The sequence below is a fragment of the Apis dorsata genome, unplaced genomic scaffold (assembly GCF_000469605.1).
Source record: "Apis dorsata unplaced genomic scaffold, Apis dorsata 1.3 scaffold_233, whole genome shotgun sequence".
NCBI classification, from domain to species: domain Eukaryota; kingdom Metazoa; phylum Arthropoda; class Insecta; order Hymenoptera; family Apidae; genus Apis; species Apis dorsata.
In genome coordinates this window covers 407805-423939 of record NW_006263515.1, presented here as the reverse complement: position 1 = coordinate 423939, position 16135 = coordinate 407805, and the positions used below count along the sequence as shown (strand labels likewise).

The following is a 16135-nucleotide window of genomic DNA, read 5'->3' as shown; positions in this document are numbered from 1 at the left end:
CTTAGATATATTAGTTTTGAAAATTCAAATCAATATTTAAAAAATTAAAATTTATTTCTCTAAATGGAACTTTTGTCTCTAATATTGTCTTTTATAAGAAAAAATTGAATATTAATGAATAACTTCTATAAACTCTATAACTTCTATAATTCGAAAATTTTTTAAATTATTATAATATATAATATTTATTTATTCTCTTCTTATTTAAAGTTCTGTAAATCGAAATATAAATTGAATTATTATACTTTTAGGTTAGATATATAATATTATTACTATACTAATAATAATAATTGAATTCAAAAAAACTTCTACAAATCAAATTTATATAGTAGTAGTATAATTCTAATTATAATAATTCTAACTATAACAGAACAATATGTCAGTAATCATTTGATATTTTTGTTTCAACTAATAAAATTATAATAATATCGAGTGTTCGAAAACAAAAGTCGATACTTGTGAATGTTTCTTTCTTTTATTTTTCCATACAATTGGAAAGCAACCCTTCCCAATGTTCCATAAAATTTTTATGGCTTGAAAACTTTGGTAAGATGAAATCTCTATAACTGGAAGATTTTGTTTCCCTTTTTTTAAAATACGAGTTGCCAAGGTTCTAACGTGTTATGATGATCTCGAAATGTTAGTCTCGTGACTCCGACTGAGCGATATTTATCAATGACTAGATAACATATTATTAAGAGAATTATGGACACGGTGATAAAAATTTTATTATACCATACATGCATTATAAAAAATTCTTTGTATTTTATATTTTTAACAGTATTCTATGGATTATAAAATTGTTGTACTTCTACTTCTAAAATAAATTAAGACTAAATCAAACTAAGATTAAATCAAGTGGATTGAATATTAAAAATTTTTAATTTTTAATTTTTTACTTTTGCAATATCAAATTATTAATAAAATATCATTTTTAAATATTATTTGAATATGCATATAATAGGTTAATTAATACAATTTTTAAAAAAATTTTTAAATTTAAAAACTGCACATTACAAATTTATGTTATCAATTTGAAAAAATAAATTTTTTATAAAGATATGACTATCTTTATACATAGAAAAAAAATTGTAAAATTAACAAATTATAACAATAAAAAAATCATTCATCAGTGGAAGATTAAAAAATAGCTTTACTCTTTAATAAAAAAGTAACACGTCTAATTGTTAATTAAAATATTTTATTTATCAAATAACTTTGATAATAACTTTTCGTCTCGGACTTATAACATAAAATTTTACATCTTTTTCACTTTCTTTTTTTTTTAAATATTTAAAAAGTCAAAATGTCTATATACATTTTTATTATTAGATATAAAATATAGGAATGAAAATTATACTAGAAATATTTATGTAATTAAATTAAATGTTCTTAATGGACACAAAAAAACAAATATTAAATATTTACAATATTTTATGTAATTCATTACAAATTATATTGTATAAAAAAATTATAATCAATTCTTTATATCTTAATATAAATATCTTAATATAAAAATTAAAAAAAAAATCTTTAAATTTTTTATAAATTTTCAAATAATCACTAAATGAATCCTTGAAATAGTTTATCCTATATTTGATATCTGTGTAAAGTATTTATACAGATATCAAATTCTAGAGACAAATTCTTTAGGAATAGAATTCTATCAAAAATTTACTAGGAAGTTTGAAATATATCAAGCTAACTAGGGTGCTATTGCATCAAAGTAATAACATCGGAATTAAAGTGGCCGACTAGAAAAGGGTGCGCCATGCTTTATTCGCGCTACAGGCCATTCGACTCTTTCGTGCTTACAAGATAAATGTATATTTGCCCATAACGAACGAGAAAAGTTACAGTAATTAGAATGAAAGTGAACGACGTGTTTAACTATTTTCTGTTTCCTTTCCGAACTCGTGCTATTGAAATATCGTATTATCATCGAACAGATATATAAAAAAATTAAAAAGATTTGAGAAGATATATTATTAAATGAATATAAAAATATAACAAATCATAAGGAAGTTGATATTAAGTTTATAATATTACTGAAATAGAAAAATATAGAAATATAAATATAAAAATATATATATAATAGGAAAATAGGAAAATAGAAAAATGTTAGATTGAAATTTAATATAATAATTGTGTGAATTAATTGAAGGACAAAAGTATTCACATAAATTTTTATGTAATAGAATAAGAAACAATCAGCATTTCAATATTTCATTCTCTTTAAATCTTAAATCATCCAAGTTCTTTTTTCAAAATTATAAATGTCTCAAATTTGTTTTTTTATTCAAGTTTTTTAATTACATTATAATTTATTTCTATCTTAGTAACATGTTTAGTGTATGTACTTGAATTTAATATTGAATTATTATAATCATTTTAAACAGAAAAAAAAAATTTTATATATATATATTTACATATAAAACATTCACACAATAGAACATTTATATAACTGATGATGAGGCAGATTTTACTATTTTACTATTATATTTTATGAATATTTGAAGAAATATTTATGTAGAAATTTATTCGGAATATTGTATAACATATATATAAGTCAATATAATTATATAGAATATTATTCTTTATATTTCAATATTAACTGCTATGTTTGGAATATAAAATATATTTTAAATTTGTAATTATTGTTTGTTAATTATTAAAAACATAAAGAAAAAAAAATACATAAAAATAGTTTTATCACATTTTTATCATAATTGATTTTTCATTATGTCTGAGCTACATTCTTTATTAGGTATTTATTTAAAAAAAAAAACTTATAATGTAAGTACAAAAACTTCAAAGTTAGCTGACAATAATAAATTCAAGATTTCGTTTAAAATAAAACTTTATTAGATTACCAAAGTTTCACTAAGTTATCACTAAACTCGAATTAAATTCCATGAACAATTTTCCACCCCAAAAATCTCAACTTTTCAATTTACTTTTCGTGTTCGTCAAGTGTACACTCTCAACAAATCTCCGATTACATAACTGCTTATCGCAAGAATAAACTTTTTTCTCTTTTCACTTTCTTTTTATTACTTACTTCTTGTTTAATTGTCGTTAGTACAAAATAAATTTCAATATTATATCAAGATTACAATATTATATCATGATTGGCTAATTATCGAAATAAATTTTTAATTGAACAACAATTTGAATAAAATTTTTATTTTATTATTTATTTATTACACTATTTTATCTTATTCATCTATTTCTTTCATCATAAATATAAAGAAGTTCTTCCATTGTAAAATTTCTATTCCTAAAAGTAATTTTTTCTTTATCTATGTCAAAGTATATTACTTTTCATACTTTTCGATTAATACACTTCTTAATCTCAGACGAAATCTGTATTTCTTATGTCCGAGAAACTATTATTTCTTATCTTTTATTTCCTATTATATGAAATAATCAATAATTTGAAAAATGAATCATTTGAAAATATTATTTATTTTTTAATGCGAAAAACTTTATTGTTTGTTATTTTTTATTTTTTCGTTATTATTTGAAATAATCATTTGAAAAATAAATTATTTGAAAATAATTCATTTCTAAAAACAAATTTGAGCGAAATTTATTAATAATTTAATTTATTAATAATTTAAAAATAATTATTATTTCGAATAATGTTATTCATTATTTGATAAATAATATATATTAATTGAGGTTATTTATTTTATTTATTTTATTTATTTTATTTTCTTTATTTATTTTTAATTATAAATATTTGAAATAAGGCAAATATTTGAGAAAATATCAAATCAAAGAATTAATTATTTGAGAAATTAATATTTTTTAATAGAAAATTTGTTTTTAAAATGATTTTCAGAATATGAACAATAATTATAATAAAAATCATAATGTAATAATGCTAATTAAAAGTAATAATACAGTAACATTTGATGCTGTATACTAAAAAACTATTTATTTTTATCGAAATCAAACAACAAATAATTTATTTTGATATATATAACATATATTATATGATATACTAACAAATCATTTAATTATATATAAATATTTCTATATATTTTCCATATAAAATACTTTATAAAATAATTAAAAATTTAAAAATTTCTTAAAAATTTAAAAATCTAAAAACATTCAAATTTATTTTCAAATATAATTTTAAAATTCACATAACCATTATTTCAAACAAATCTATTTCATTCGAATATTCCTTTTCAAATAAAAGATATTTAATCCCAATCATCCCTAACCATTGATCGACAAATTCCACCAATTATCCCTTTTAAAATTTCTTCTGACGAAAAGCACAAGAAAGAAACTACTATCACTAACTATCGCGTGTATGAAAGAAGAAAAAAAAACAGTCCAGTGGTACATAATTTATCGATAGATTGTTTCGTAAAAGCTCGACCGACTGGGTGGGTTATCGAGTGAGCTGGTTAGGTTAGGTTGTCTCGTCGGGCGTCGAGGCGCAGGAGCAGTGCACATCAGGACAAACAGACCGACGTGGGACGAGGGACGGACGTACCTTGCCGAGGAAGGACTTCCAGGTCTTTAAACGGGCTAGTTTCTCGCGAGACACTGATCGACGGACAACTCTGGAATTCGACAAACGTATTCGACAAACTGCTTCATTAGTCTAGATTCTCTAATCAGGTAAGAGACACGCTGTTATCCAAGCACGAATAGCATCCAACCAGCATCATACGTGATTGGTCAATCCTTGATCATATAAGATCCTGGATTGTCTTTCGTGTTGTCACTGGGAAAAATCGAATAAACGATTCGAAGTATACCGTGCTTCTTATTTTTCTTTTAGAATTCATATAATATGATTTAGATTTATTTTAAACGTAGCATACGTGACTGGTCAGTACTGGATAATATAGGATTCTGGATTGTCTTTTGTGTCGTCACTGAGCGATCATCGAACGAACGAAATATATAACCATGTCTTATTTTTATTTTCTATTTTTACAATTTGTGTACTACGATTTGAAATCATTTTAAACATTATTCATGTAGCATACATAGTTGACCAATTTTGGATTATATAGAATTCTTGATTATCTTTCGTGTCATCAAAAAAATAGAGTATACGATTCGGAATACAGAGTTTTTTATTTTTATTTTATTCGAAACTTGGGTATTGTGGTTTGAAATTATTTTGAGCGTGGATATTTTAGGATTGGATAGAAATTATGTCTGTGTCATATGATTCTGACGCTATACATACGATGCCTCGCGGAAGAGTCTAGATTCTGTGACCTGTATTCGCAGTAGATAAGTCTGTGGAGGATCCTAAGATGATTTTTTGTATCATCATTTTTTAAGATTAAGGAGTCAAAATTATTAGTTTTTTAAGAATCATGAATATGAAATAATTGATATTTATTTTAATTCTTGTTAACTCTTGTAATTCTTAATATTTAAGTATCCTTGTAATTCATTATATTATTAGAATTAAAAATTTGTTATTTGTAACAGTTTTTTATTTGAAAACATTTGCTATCGATTATATTCCAAGCTTGTAATTTTGTCGCTAGAAAATTATTAGAATCAGAACTTGAATAATTATGGCTGTTGACGTAAAGATTTTTATTGGAATAATTTTTAAGAAAAAAATGTCTCTTATAAAGAATATTATAGCTATGGCATCGATGAATAGCACTGCTTATGCAATTCGTAGCTCAAGCAACTCGATAATTTGTTTTTAAATGGTTTCAGCCGATTCAAATTATTAGTGCAATCACCCGCAATAGTAATTGGAAGCAAACATCCATAAGCGTATAGAATACTTGCACAATACCTAGTTACACACTTAAATGTGCACTCTTCATCTAGTTCAATTCTCTCAGTATGATATTTTATTTAATTATTATGTCCAATTTATTTGTTCTTTCTTGTCTTCGAATCGAATAATGTAATTTCTAATAATTCTTGACGTCGATATTTTTCGTTTCATTGTTTGGTGGTATTGTGTACGACAAGATAGCAATAGGATGATGAATATAATATTGAGCGACTGAAATGTAGCACTTGATGACCACATGAGGAAAACACGATGAATCATATTTTATATTTTTTTCAGAAAAACAATTTTAAAGCTTGAAAAACTGTCGATATTATATTTGTCAAAGAAAAATATTTTCGACTTGAAATTAAATAATTGTTTCATAAATTTTAAATCGTTATCTTTAACATTCTTTTGATTGTTTAATAAAGTTTTATAAATTTATAATTTTTTTCTCTGTTTGTTAAAATATTTTAGGTAAGAAGTTGTCATACTTTTCTTTCAATTTTTTAATTAAATTTTATTAATTTATTAGCTTATTTGTTAAAAATTTTAAATTGATTATTTCCCTTAGTACTTTTGTAATTTTTTAATGAAATTTTATTGATTATTAGCTTTTTCTTATCTATGAAAAATTAAGAAAAAAATCATTTATCATTTTCGTTGATATTTTTTTATTTTTTTTAAATTTTTTTAAAATAATAAATTTATTTTTTAATTTTTGATAATGTTTATATTGTTTATCATTTTGATATTTTATAAAATTATTATAAAATTGTCTTTGATTTGTATGTCATTTATTTCTTTAATCGTTTTATCATTAATATTTGTTTCTGAATTTTAACTTACTCCATGACAAATAAAAAATTCGTACATTTTAAAAAAAATAAAAATAGAGTATAAATAAAACGAAGTTTGTTTATAATTCCATGTTCGATCTCTGATGTAATTAACATTCTAATTCACAATTCTAAAATATGTAACGATACGATTACCTTGAGAATGATAGAAGTTAAATTGATTCCAACCCTTCTAATGAATAATTCGTATATTATGTATTCGAATATTACGTATACATGCATTGAAATATTTTTTTTTTACTATCGAAAAAAATCAAGGTTGAGTAAAAATTAAAATATTTCCATTTCCATAAACAAATATTGTTTAAAAATATTATTTCACTTTATTTCATAAATCAAATTAGTATTTTGGAAATATTATTTTGTTTAATATTTAAATTATAGACAAGTATTTTTTACTATTTACTCTCAAATAAAAAAAAGATTTCAATAAAATATTAAAATTTAAAATATTTCTTATTATATTATTTATGAAACTTTCTATTAAAATACTCTTGAAAATATATGAAATACTCTTTCTTTATGTATATTTCTTATGTATATTCATTATCATTATATATCTATTCTTTAAATATTATTTCAAAGAAAAATTAAATAAAAACATTCATTTCTATTTATGTATTATTGTATATAAAGTGACAAATTTCATAAATTCATAAAAACATTCAAAAATAAATGATCAAATATACTCTCAATAATATTCAAAACTTGAAGATTAAAATTTAAAGTTGGATCAATATATTAAATTATTTTATCAATTATTTTATTATAAAGAAGTAAATTATATATTGTAATAAACTTCAACATTAAATTCAAATACTTTGATATTTAAAATTATAATATAATAATATAACATGTAAAAAATTAATATTATAATATGATATATTTCCAAAAAAAAAATTGTATTAAAGGAATAAACAATCTTTTGTTGAATTGTTTGTTATAATATTTTATATTTATTTACAATATTTTATATTATATTTTAATATTTTTAACCTTGCTTCTCAATTGACAAGATATATGAATTTATGGACTTAAATTTTTTTTAATATTATTTTCAATAAAGCTATTAAAAATTCTTATATTAATATAATTTTTAAAAAAAAAAAAATAAATAAATAAAAATTAATCATTCAAAAATCAATCATATTCTTCCATCATAATATACAATTTAAATAGAAAAATAGATTTGAAATATCAGAGAGTTGAAACCCTTTGTGTACGAAATTTACACGTTTTTCGCAGTAAGAATAAAACGTATGCGCATTTCTGATTCATCTCTATCGAATCTCCATCGAGGCACTCGCTCGATAATACAATATCGTGAAAGGACCTTTGAAGAGTTGTGCCTATGCTCGAGCACAGAATTCGAGGTGTCGATCGTCGATTGATTGATATCGACTGTACCACCTATCCTGTTGGCACTTAAATCGCTTTTAATCTCGGTTTTCTAACGTGACTTTCGAAATTCCTTTTTGGATATTTTATATTATCGTCACGAATAAATGATTCTAAATCATGAAACATAAAAATTCTTTTTTTTTTCGTTTGACAAATGAATGTATCGTTTAATTCGAATCTAATTGTCTTATTACGAGTATACATATTACGTTATATCAGAAATTCTTTTCGTTTCTTATTAACGATAAGTCTGTATTTTTTCTAAAATATTTACACGGTTCATTTTATTATTTCATCATTTATCTTTTATCATAATTTTGTATAAATATATTTACGTATAAAATATTCTAATGTCAGAATCATCTCCTTGATTCAAAAAAATATATAAATTAGGTTATATTAAAAATTCTCTTTGCTTTTTATTGGATAGATCTTTTTGTTTTCTAGAATATTTACACATTTCATTTTATTATTTTATTATTTATCTTTTATACAATTTTATATAAAGTATTCTGTCTAAAAAAATCATCTCTTTGATTCAATAAATTAACTTACACTAAAAACTTACTATTAAACAGATTCTGTTTCTATTAAACAGATTTGTATTTTTCATGATTTAAATTTTCATTTTGTTATCCAATACATTTTATTATTTTATCATTTATCACTTATACAATTTTATACTTTATAGGATAGGATTTTATACCGTATAGGATATTTCAATATATCAGATTCACTTTAAAATTGAAACTTCCACTCTATTTTTTTAAAATGATTTTGCAAAATATCAAATATCAAATTTACAAAAAATATTAAAAAAAAACATTCTTTTACAAATAGTTTATGATTAAATTCAAATGGTAGAGTTTATATAAGATAAAATAATATTTGTACTTATTACATTATAACAAAAATACAAATTACAATTCAGCCTCAAACGTGAAACTCGCTATCTTATTGGCGTATAACTCGCGACTATGGTAAATAGGTTAGCATCCAGGAAGCGTTGATGTGTTCGATAACCGCACCATGTGACAATTGTACATCAACATTGGTGACTCGAAGATGCTGTTGTAAGATAAAAGAAACGTCACCTGTACTTACTAGTGATTCGCCTGTTGTTATCAGTCGTTAACCTCGATCCGTCTTTTCGTTTTGTCCGCAACGAGAGTCGTAAATAATCCGAGTGCACGCAAAGACGCGTCTAGCAGTAAAAAGTGTAAAGGCTTTGAATTGTTCTTCATGGTGAGATTTTTCTTGCAAGATCAGTGAAATCGAAGTTGAATGTGAGTGATTATTGGAGAATCGAAATTGACATAATTGTTGATAAATATTCGTAGAATTGGAATATAATTATTAATGAATATTCATAGAATCGCAAATAGAAATGCAGTTAAGTGAACAATTGTTAATTGATAGAATATTCGTAGAATTGAAATTGAGATATAATATTTGAAATTTTTACCAGAGGATCCAAAAATTGAAATTGAAGTGCAATATTAACAATTATCGATAAATATTCGTAGAATTCAAATCGAAATGCGATATTTATGATTTTTGGCACCGGATTGATAAAATTGAATTTAAAATACAATATTTGAAATTTTTGCCATGGGAATCGAAATTAAATGAAATATTGTTAATAAATACATAATTTATGTTTGTAATTAATAATAAGAGGACATTGATTGAAGTAATTTCTATTCGAAAGATAGAATGATAAAATTTTCTTGATTTCTCATACATTTGGAATTGAAGGTTAGATTAGATTAAATTAAATTTCAATGTTGTTTCGTATTAAAATTTTAAAATCATTCTATTAAAAAATAATATAAAAATTATCAATAATCTTCAAAGTAGGAATAAATTCTAGTTTCGTATATTCGAAAAATATATAATATAGAATTTTTGTAAATACAATTCAGCGTTTAGCTATAAAATATATATATAACACAAATATTAAATAGTACATGTAAACCATATCCTCTGTAAAACTTTTAAGACACTTTTAAAACTAGAATTTATTCATACTTTAAAAATTATTGATAATTTTTATATTATTTTAATAGAACGATCTTAAAATTTTAATACACGAAACAACATTGAAATTTACTGAACTTAATCTAACCTAACCTGATCAATTCCAAAATGAGAAATCAAGAAAATTCTATCATTCCTTTTATGATAGAAAGATAAAATGATAGATATAATAAAGTAAGAAAGCATTTTGCGAAACATAGACTCTATTCTACAGACAATTCCAAATGATTGTTATGACTTAAAATTGGATACGTGATAGATTACATTTACATTTATATATTTCTCTGCATTTTTACTGCATTCGATTCGACAGAAATTTTAGATTAATTGTCACGAGAATGTAAATGAAACTTTCTCATTAAATTCACGTTCTCTTAACTTTTTCTTTTTTTTTCGAATTTGTAAAATTCGAATTTGTAAAATTTTTCTCGATATAAATAATCATCTTCAAAATTAGAGATAGAGGAAAAAAGGATTTTTCATTTTTTCGACAAATTAAATCAAAATTATAACATTTATAGTTTAATTCTCTTTTCTGCATTACAATTAAATTACAATTAAAAAATTATTTTAATTAATAATAAAATTTGTCTCGTACATTTCTTGCATCATCCTTTTTTTGCTATTAAAAAATAAAAAGAATAAGCAGTTGAAAGTTTAGATATTATCATAGTATACGTAAACAGCGTATATATAATAAGTCTTAAATATCTTCTTTATTGATATGATACGATTGCAAAAGTTGCAAAAGTTTTAACGTATTATATTCATTCGCTGACCTAAATACAGTTAAAATAATGTTTGCGTTGATATATCGATCCATGGCTTGATATATCGATCCCAGGTAAAAAACATAATTAAAATTAACGTATCCTCGTGTTATAATTAATTAGACAATTCCACTCCATCATTGATGTTTTAATATGACAAATAAAAAATTCATAATTGCTTTTAAGTTTCTAATAAAATTTCCACACATCGTTTGAATTTATTTTCAGACGATTACAAACATCTAGGTCTAAAACTGTTGCTCGAAATTCATAGAGAAGAATCTTCTTAAAACATGAAACACTGCCAAGATCTGCTTATTATCTCCTATAATCCATTTATTAGAGATGTCAAAATTTGAATTTCTTTTTTTTTATTTTAATTTTATCAACTAACTGTTGATTTCTCAATTTGATTCAATTAAATTCAATCAATGATTGAATTTATATATTATTTTTAGAAGATGATTGTATTTATATTGAGAAATTTTGCAAACAAAATAATTATTTGATTTACTAATTATTATATTGAAATTATGAAAAATAATTTTATTTATATTAAAATATAATTGTAATTATACTAAATTCATCTTTATTTATTATATTGAAATTACAGAAAATATTAGATAAAGATATTAGAATATAAAAAAAGATGAGAGCTGACTGGAATCAAATTATTATCTAATTTATCTAGAGAGACAAAAACTTGAATTTTTTGCAGTTAGTTGATTGCTTGAATTAGTTGAACTCATTTAAGTCGTTGACAAATTCCTATTCTTTAAGTATCAGGCTTGAAATAGCTACCGCCTACATTTTAATCATTTAACAAATTTTATCTTCCACTATTTATAAAAAAAGCTGTTCTAAAATCGAAAAAATTAATTGAAACATTATATGGAAAATTCTATCTTCGAAAATTTTATTTGTCGATTGTACAATTAATTGAATTAATTGAATTAAGCAATCTGAAATCTTATTAAGCAATTATTCGTAATTGAACGATGATTACATGACCATATGTGAGCTGATTGGATTCCATTGTTTTTTGATCTAATAATTTTTAATTGAAGTGCACATGTTGCTCTTGATAATAATTGGATAAAAATTTGCAAAAATTAAAAAAAAAAATATTCGAATCTCGATATTTTGAAGAAGATATTTTTAGTTTGAAAAACATTGAATATTTAATTCTTTAGATATTTGAAACAGAAGATGTATCTCAGTTCAAAACTATTGCTAGTCTCTAAGGCTAAATGTGATGATTGACCTACTTAGACAGTCAAGGAAATGATTAATCAGAGAAACATTCGTATTCATGAAGATAATGATCTTAAATACAGAGAAATATTCTGTATAAGCTGCGAGAATTTTTATTAAAATTTACAAGAAAATGAAATTGTGAACACAAATTTTTGAAATAAATAAACATTTATTTTCTTGAGTGATAAAATATCTTGCAAATAAGTTTTCTCTTTTAAGTAATAATTATAATATAATAGTTAGTAACAATATGTAAGAAATAAATATTTAAATAAATTATAAGAAAATAATAATATTTTGTTAATATATCTAAAACTAAGCAATTTCAATTCTATTTTTGATATTTATTAATTATATAATATATAAAATAAATATTTTATTTACATCAAATTCAAGTATAAATAGTCACAAACATTTATTTATATTTTAAACGTTAAATGAAATAATTATTTTTTTATTTTTAATTTAATTTTATTCTAGTATTTTATTTGTTTTAATTTATTTTTCCAATTTTTCGAAAAAATAATTAACTAACAATCTTAAGTAACTTTTTAGAAAAGAATGTACAATGATTTATTGTTAGATAAAAAACTTAAAAAAGTCTACTTAAAATTTTAATCCAACTTGTGAAATAGTAGTTATTTTAATTTGATTATAAATATACAACATTAACAACATTAATATTCAAGGTTCTATTCAGCATTCTTTCATTTACTTAAGTGATAAAGGTGATCTCATATGAGATCATAATTATAATAGCATTTAATTAATATTTTAAATTATAATTCTAAACTAATAATTCATGTATATAAAACAGTTGAATCTTTATTTAAACCATCATTCTTTTCTAATAATATCAATTTATGTCAAATTAGATATATTGTATTTAAAATAAAAATAACAAATAAATAAAAAATACAATTAATTCAAATAAAATAAGCTTGTGAATACGTTTATGAATAAATTCAAAATGTGAAATAAGAAATAATTTACTATCAAATGATGTATTCATTTATCTATTATTTAATATAATAGATAAAAAATAATTCATTATCTTTCAAAATTATTTGAAATTAAATAAAAGAAGAAAATTACTACAAGTAAAATAAAATTATTATCCAAATAATTATCATTATCACAAATTATTTAATATAATAAATCCAATTCATTTATTTGTCCTCTGTATTCACTTACAAATCAAAAATTATTTATATCAAATATCAATAGCAATACAATATTATTTAAAAAAAAAATTACTTTAAAAAAACAACCAGAAACAATTACTAAAAGTAAACAAAAAATACTATTCTAATAATTATTTATAAAGATCAATAATTTCAACTTTTAATTTTTTTTAATTTATTCATTTTTTTATTTATATCGAAGTCATTCATAACAATAATATTAACAATAATCTTCAATAAAATAAAACAATAGAAGAAATTACTATAAATATATACATACAAATTAAAAATGTCATCTAAATAATTATATAACAAATCCATAAATTATTTATTCATCGAAAATCATTTGTAACAAATGATAATAACAATTTTCCAAACGCGTTATTATTCGAATAAAAATTCCTCGAATTCGAAAATTAATATTCAAAGAAAACAAAGCATGGAAAAAAGTTATTACAAACAAATTATTCACAAACTTCGATTCTAATAACCCAATTCATTTGTTCATTCCTCGATTTTATTTCTAAATCTATATTTATACTACTATCAGATATTAACAGCAACTCGAGTCATCCAATGGCCACTAGTTCAGGGTTAAGTTCCTCCTCAGATAGTGGAAAATGGCGAAGCCTTCCTCACGTAGGTATATCCACGTAGAATGCTACGAAATCTTGTTAATGGGCCATGTGATAAGTCGTCACGCCAATTTTTTTTTTTTTTTCCGCTTCTTCTTTGATGACGCGTGCACTCATTAACAAGTTAACTTAACCGTATTACACGATGTGCATATACACGTGTGTATATAGAGTCGACATGCTCACCGGGTCGGATCAATAACTTCAGGAATGGGCACTTGGGTAAGAGTTGTACAGACACGCTGTGTATGACCTGTTTCTCGGTTTCTCTAGAAAATGGGGACGAAAGACTTTGATGTAAGGGCCGATCATCCTCCAAAAGATGTGTTTTAATGGACTTGGGCGGATTTGAAGTTATGTTACGTGTTGTCCATTGTTGGAATTAATTTTTATCTTGGTTCTTTTAATTGGTTTTAAATAAAAAAGTGAATAAATGAATTTTATGAAAAATATAATGGATTCAATATCGAATTTGAAAAGAGAAATTATTTTGTTGGTTTTAAATAATAAATGAACAGTAGATAAAATTTTGTTTATTTATTTATTCAAAATAATTTGATTGATTTTTAACGGAAAATGAACAATAGATAAAATTTTTGATGATTGTGGATTTTGTTTTTGAATAAAATTTATATAAATATAAATAATTTATATAAAATTAATTATCTCAGTATTTTGAATTAACAAAGAAAAGAATATTAAATCATTAAACTAAATAAAATAATAAACGTAGAAATATTTGAAATTAGATTGATTGAAGTACAACTTGAAACAATAATTATCTGTTTGTATAAGCTTTAACATTAAAATTATAAAATAATTCACATATTGTTATATCAAAACACAAAACATATATTATAATAATAGATAATTCACCATAAAAATTAAAAAAAAAAATTTGCTTAATTTAAAAAGATCTAGTTTATTCTAGATCTATTTAAAATTTTATAAGAGTATAATTTACCATAAGGTGAAAGAAGGAATTGTTATGAGAATCAGGGCAATCATAATGAAGTAATTAAATATGTAAATAGGTTAAGTTAGGTAAAAGTTTAACTGGACTTGAATTTAAAAGGAATATTTTAATAAATAAAGGAAATTAACATATAATATATAATGTGAATTACACATCTATTAATGCAATCAAATAAAAATAAAAATAAACTTAATTATATGTAATTTTTTTTCATTGTTTCTTATGGAAATCGTTATGAAAAAGATATTAAACAAATATTATTTAGAAGCTCATTAATTACTTTTTTTATTAAAAGAATAAATTTATAAATTAATATATACTCAATAATTTATTTAGATATATTTTCTTGTATCATTTTAAAAAATATAAAATTAGTATTTTATCTAATGTTGTAATGAAGAGAATATGATTTTTTATTAAAATGAAAAATATTAGAAGAAAAATTAAAATTTTTTATGGACAAAAGATGACAATGATTAAAATATTTTCATGTTTGTCTAGTATTTATTATTAAAATTTCTTATTAAAGTTTTACGATTTAATTTTATTTCCCATCTATTGGAATTGATTTAATGTCAATAGTAATGATAAACTAAAATCAATAAAGAATATTTCTTATATAATAATAAATTCTTGAAATAATGAATTATATTATAATATTAAAATAATTTCATTTATAAAAAAATATCAAATTTATTTCCAAATGTATATCCAAATGTTAAATTTTTATACTTTTAAATCATTTTATTTATTATTGTGATTTAAATTAAACAAAATTCTTTGTTTTAAAATTATGTTAAAGACATTTCTACGATTATTATTTTATCAGAATTATTAAAAAAAAACTACCATTCATAAAATTTCTTAAATCGATTGATAAAAAATTTCGTTTTCGATATTGTTATTAATCTTGATCACATTTTTTTTTAATTAAAACGAAAGAATTGTTTTCTAATAAAAACAAAAAATAAAAAAAGAAAGTATTAAAAAAAAAAGATATAGTTTCTGTTAATCGACAAAGTTAACCTACAAATCGCAAAAGATTAATTACTATACGATTAAATGAGTTGTTTTCGAAAGGTGTAGTTATTTCTGACCATCAGATAGCTCGATCACGTGTTCACCGAAATGAAGTTCACACGAAATTCTGTCTTCTATAGATTTCAGAAAATTCGAAGAGAGGTCGTGTAAAATAAATTGAAAGCGTAAAAGAAAGTGTAGGCGATATTC

At 22.1% G+C, this 16135-nt stretch overlaps 1 protein-coding gene across 1 annotated transcript in view; it reads left to right on the top strand.

Moving 5' to 3' along the window:
- The first annotated feature begins 4464 nt into the window (after positions 1–4464).
- The window catches only part of LOC102679995 (microtubule-associated protein 4), a 39766-nt gene continuing 28095 nt past the window's right edge, over positions 4465–16135 (top strand). Inside the window, exon 1 of the mRNA XM_031510509.1 lies at positions 4465–4644. The gene's annotated coding sequence lies outside the window, so the exon portion shown is untranslated. The remainder of the gene's footprint in view (positions 4645–16135) is intronic.